This window comes from Pinus tabuliformis, chromosome 3_1 (assembly GCF_031772625.1).
Source record: "Pinus tabuliformis cultivar Carrire ecotype Pingquan chromosome 3_1, CPIR1, whole genome shotgun sequence".
NCBI classification, from domain to species: Eukaryota; Viridiplantae; Streptophyta; class Pinopsida; order Pinales; family Pinaceae; genus Pinus; species Pinus tabuliformis.
Window position 1 is genome coordinate 197,245,385 of NC_142301.1, and position 5,964 is coordinate 197,251,348.

Consider the following 5,964-nt stretch of genomic DNA (forward strand, 5'->3'; position numbering starts at 1 on the left):
GGGTCTGAAATCACAGGTGTGAGGTTTGGTCTTACTTGGGGTTTTTTGATCCTCGGACACTGGCACAGAATTGGGCATATTAGTCGCTATACTCTGGCACACAGGCTTATGAGAGTGTCCAAAGATCCCTATACGCTGACAGAAAGGTTTATGGGAGCGTCCAAGGGTTTAGAGGTAGATCTGAAGGTGTTGACCCCTGCACACTCGCACAGAGTAGTCCTGAGAGTGTCCAAAGTGTCTTGGATGCACGCATAGCAACTAGAAGAGAGTTTCCAAGGGTTTTTGAGCATATCTGGTGAGTTTGACCCTAGATGCATGCACATGGTCTTCCTAAGAGCGTCCGAGAAGCTATAAATTCCCTCACACAGTGGCAGAGAGAACACCCGGAGAGTTTCAGACACACACATACAATTTTGTTGAGAGCATACAAGGTTTGATCTTGGGTTTATCAATTGGATTCAATGATCTAGTAAATCTGGGTTTATCTCTAATGTTATATAGATCTGTAGATCTAATTTATTAGTATTCGCTACAAACATATGAATTGGGCTCATTGTACTCTATGCTGATTTTTTTTTATGACGTTCTATTAAAGAAGAAGATTTGAAATGGTTTCCCCCTTGTGGGGTTTCTCCCTGGTCTTGGACCAATCTTCTGTCTCTTATGGTTGTATTTTTGTCTTCTTTGTAACTACATATATTATTATTTCTTCAGTTATGTTTATGATTGATTATACTGCTAATAATTGGATGCATTTTTAATGAAGAGTAAATTGGGCTAAAGTAACTAATACAACATAGAACAACAATAAAAATTTACCATGGTATGAGAGCTAAGGTGAAGGACAAGCCCAAAAGAAGACAAGCATTGAAGCCCTCACTTTCAAAAAGCATATTTCCTAGTCAAGGTCAAGATGTCATCCTCTACCTTCAAGGAGCACGAAAAGTTTGGTGATGCATCAAAATTTGCTGCATGGAAATTTAGATTGGAGATCATAGCTAGCAATAATGATGTGTTGGAATACATCCAAGGAAGGATGTCTGAGCCTCTAGAAAATGCTTCCGCTTCCCTCAAGAATAGGTACAAGAAAGGTGAGTCCAAAGCAAAGAAAATTATAGCTGATGGTTTACAAGATCATTTATCCAAATCCCACACATATTCAGTCGTTATCTGTTTGATTTATTTTAGCTCTATGATACACTATGATTATGATTTCGGCTTCTTGAATTTTGATACCAATGCTTTCTTAATTTCATCCAGCGAAGCAGTTGGTTAGTCACAGAGTACTTCATATGCTACGTTAGCGTTCTTTCTCATAGTGATGTGATGAGTTGCGCTTTCTTTACATCATCACTAGTGATCTGTCTTGTTGTCCATACTGCATCAGCTACAAACCAGAACTGATCAGGATCCTCTAATCCCAGTCCTTTAAAAATAGGCAGCTTAATGTCATCATCCATTCTCCTTCTCAGGGGGCTAGGTGGAGGGGGAGGGGGTGGGGGGGGGGGGGGAGGGGGTGGGGGTGTAGGAGAATTATGGAGAGGGGAATGGGGTGTAAGGGGAGTGGATGGATGGGGAATCCCAAAGATGCCCTGATTCTTCTCAACTCCTAACTTCGATGCGCCTTCAGGACACACGGGGGAATGCTGTGGGGTTGCAGGGTTAGTTCTTTCTTCTTCACTCTCAGATCCTCCTAACAGGGGGATATAGTCAATTTCAATAAAATTCTTCGGATTTGTTCTATATAATTTTCGACTTCGCATAGACCTTGGTTAATGCTTATTTCCTCTTCATCCAAAGATTAATATGATTGCATTAGCAGAATCCCCTTTTTACACAATAACATCTTAAAAATATATTAAGAACTTACCTCATGGTCCTTTGAAAAATCTTCGTTCAACTTCACTATAGGACACAATTGCATCTATCATGAACCTAGTGATAAATCCTCCCAAAATGTTATCGATCCAAAAATCAACAACCCTTGAGATACTATTACTTAAGTTCTTGAGTCACTGTATCAATTCATGATTCCACTCCTTAGGTTCGGCGTTCTTGAAACAAGCCTTATGCTCAGTCAACTTAGATACCCACTAGTACAATTCAATGTGGAATGAACCAAAGAAGATTTCATATTGCTCTTCGAATATATACTTCTGCAACAAGTCTTCAGCTAATAATCAAGGGTTTTTGTTCTCTTTTTTTGCAAATTCTCTTTCTTTTTGTTCAACCCACTCCTAGATTTCTTTCTTCGACGGAGGCCAAACCATATCCCTTAATAAAATCTTGGTCCCGACAACAGAACTATTTGTTGGTTTAAGGGGGCTTGACCTAGGTTCAGACTGTGTTGCACACCAAAAATCCCCTCAATCACTGGCTGTTTTGGCAATGACCTGCAAGCAGATCGCAGTCTCACCTGAAGTAGTTATGGAAGGTTGCAGAACCAGGTTTCTGCAGCCAGAGGGATATGAGCTTTATTGTGTCCATGTATTTACTTATGTCTTATATCTTCCTACAACTTAGCGTACATGAATAACTTCCTGCCAATGATTAATCTTACAGATTGTACTGCATATACATAACAGAAAATAGTATAACATGTATTATTTTGTATAATTTAGTAAAAATAATGCATAACAATATCAATAACAACGGAGAATCAACATAGAAATATACGCAATAATTCACCAAAACTTCTTTTTTTATTACTAAGGATCTTCAATACATTATCTTCCCTCACACACGCACCTAGCCGCATGTGGTCTACGCACTTAGTTGTAGACTCTTTAAGGCCTATATGCACTCAGCTATAGAGCATTCCCCAGAGATACAGACTCAAGACAGAGAATACAAACAATCTATGCTTAGTTCTTCTATATTTTTCGAAAAAGTATTGTATCTACTTATATAGGTTTCGATACTAAAAAACAATGGTCCACATACTATGGATCCGACAAAACAATGACTAAAACCCAATATCGATTACAAAATAAGGGGCTTTGACCCCCCCTAAATCCCCTAAAACATTGGGCGATGAATATAACTTCATCGGCTCCGCATGCTCCGCTCCTCAGAATGCGAAGTCTTTGACCCAAAATTTGGACCAAGTTGGGTTGCGCCCAACACTTAGGATTTAGAAGCATTGGTTTGGTAATTGGATTTGTGTTGTAGGCTAGAGTAGACTTCAAATAAACTCAACTCATATTTTACATGATTATTTACTTTGCTACAATAATGAGCATTTGATGCATGTATTTGGCTGACTACAAGAACTGTGTTAATTTGCAGGGGTGGGCACACCTTTCCATATCCACTGTTATCACTGAAAATGCTGTTGTCAAAAATTTTTAGCATATCTAAAAGGCAGGGTGTTTTCGCAGCGCCTGAATTCTGTTTAGCAGTTTCGCAGCGCTACCTGTTTGCGTGGTTTCGTAGCGTGCTACGAAACTGGGGATTTGTTTGAATTCTCAGAGGAGACCCAAATGACAATTGCTAAAACACAAGAAGACCGAATTCATATGCTGGTATTCTCATCAATATTACCAATTCTGAAGGTAAAATTTATCCTTATTCCATGTAGTAAAAAACCTAAAGGGGTGCTACACACCCATGACCATAACAATGGGCAAGTTTCAACTAATTAAGAAGTCATGGCCAGCTATATCTGATATTGATATTGTAAACCCCAGCGAAAATGTAGGAAGGGGCATCTGGGTGTGAAGGGGCACATGGTCCACACCGACAAAAGAAAGTATTAGGAGGAGCGAGCACTTCAAAGTTTTTGGCCTCCATCACTCATAAAAGCTTACAAGCTGATTAGTGCAAGCATTCAGCAATGGCTAGATATGAAAATAACAGAGTTTTAACATGGAGTAGCACGTGAGTCATACACAGAGAAAACTTATAAGCAGGAGTGAACACTGAAGATTATGTTGAACATCGCTCATCAAAGCAGCAATGGCCGGAGATGAAAACCAAGAGAGTTTTAATATGGAGTCTCAGGGATTAATTGCATTGGATGGCTCTGTCGATCTCAAAGGCAGGCCCGTTCTCAGGTCCAAAACTGGAAGATGGAAGGCTTGTTCCTTCGTCGTTGCCTATGAGGTCTTCGAAAGGATGGCTTATTATGGGATTGCCTCCAATTTGGTGATTTACCTGACAGATAAGTTGCATGAAGATACTGTGAGCTCGTCATCGAATGTCTCTAACTGGTCTGGTACAATCTGGATCACCCCTATCATCGGCGCCTATATTGCAGATACTCACTGGGGACGCTATTGGACATTCACAGTGTTTTCATTCGTCTATATTGCGGGGATGGTAATTTTGACATTGGCGGTTTCATTGCAATCTCTGAGACCGCCAGAATGCACACCGGGCTCCAACTTCGGTCAGAAAGCTTCCAAGTTCCAGGACCGTGTGGGATTCTCTGTGGGTTATGCTATTCCCACGGTGGGATTGATTATATCTGTCATACTATTCTTAATAGGTACTCCATTTTACAGACATAAAGTTCAGAATGGGAATCCATTCGATCGCATGGCTCAAGTAATTGTTGCAGTAGTTCGTAAATGGAGAGTTAATGTGCCGTCGGATCCCACGGAACTTCATGAGGTTGACCCTAAAGCCTATGTTGCTAAAGGCAGATTCCCCATTGCTCATACTCCGGTTTTGAGGTTTTTGGACAAAGCAGCAACAAAGGATGGTCTAGTGTTAGAAAAAGCAGAGAAGGTTTGATAGATAATGGTACGCGGACATCAGTTTGTGAATTTACAGGTGCTACACTAATACTTTTGGCTACTAGATCGATGGCCGGCCAGTAGAGAAGAAAAGGGTGGGCCCACAATTGAATAGTGGAGATCACCGGATTCATATGGTTGATGCTGCAGAAAACACACCCAGTCCTAAGCGATTAATGCCAAGTGTCAAGTAGCTTTATAAAGAATTTGATTGCCATAAGGCCGCCATGGTTAGTGACACTGGGATAGAGATGTGGCGCAAAAGCTGGAATGATATTGATTGATGTCGTTAAAAGATGAGTGCACTAGTGAATGGCATCCGTGAAAGATTGAATGGCATCCCCTGGAGGCTGTAGAATTGAGGGAGGTTGACGGCAAGGCGGAGAAGATGGTTCTGTCGGTGTTTGGTTACGGTTCCATAATATGGAAGGCGGGTTTCCACTATGACAAACAACGAGTTGGTTTCATCAAAGGCTACCGTCGTCTTTTCCATCAAGGGAGCACAGACCATAGAGGAACCCCTGCCAATCCCGGCAGGACTGTTACACTCGAGCCTCACGATGGCCACATCAGTCGAGGCGTTGCTTACAGGGTTTCTGGACAGGAAGCTGAAGATATTGCTTTATCTTATCTAGAAGTGAGAGAGAAGGAATATGACCAAAAGGCCTACGTTGATTTCTATTTTGAAAAGGATTCAATAGAGCCAGCTATATCTGGAGTCCTTGTGTACATTGCATCAACAGACAAGAATTCGAATTAAAATTACCTGGACCCTGTACCATTGGAAATGATGGCTCATCAAATTGTTGGAGCTGTGAGTCCTTCCAGGCCTAACATTGAATATCTCTTTCAACTAGAGACAGCTCTACTTGAGATAGGTTGCAATGACAGTTACGTGACAGACCTCGCAAATGCAGTTAGGAAAGTATTAACATGCAAAGATGGAGATGCTACTTCAAATGGAGATGCAAAGTACTGAACTTCAGTGTGAACTTCAGCAATTTGTTGTCTTATTCGCGAGATTGGTTTAAAGGATATTTTGCCGAGCCTTTTGAGTTCTATAACATGCGCTGCCTCAATCTAGAATATCTCTGATGTTATTGTGGATCCATTGAGAGATAAAGTTGCTAGTGCCCACATTGCAGCTTTGATTTCTAGGTTCTATGCATAAAAAACAGAGTCCCTGTAGGAATTATATCTTCATCAAATCCTTCATCCAAAAGAA

The 5,964-nt window shown here is 40.9% G+C and overlaps 2 pseudogenes; both read left to right on the forward strand.

The window, feature by feature from the left end:
- The first annotated feature begins 3,957 nt into the window (after positions 1-3,957).
- LOC149186475 (protein NRT1/ PTR FAMILY 5.1 pseudogene) lies at positions 3,958-4,737 on the forward strand (annotated as a pseudogene).
- A 390-nt stretch (positions 4,738-5,127) lies between these two features.
- LOC149186476 (gamma-glutamylcyclotransferase 2-3 pseudogene) lies at positions 5,128-5,718 on the forward strand (annotated as a pseudogene).
- Positions 5,719-5,964: the final 246 nt, after the last annotated feature.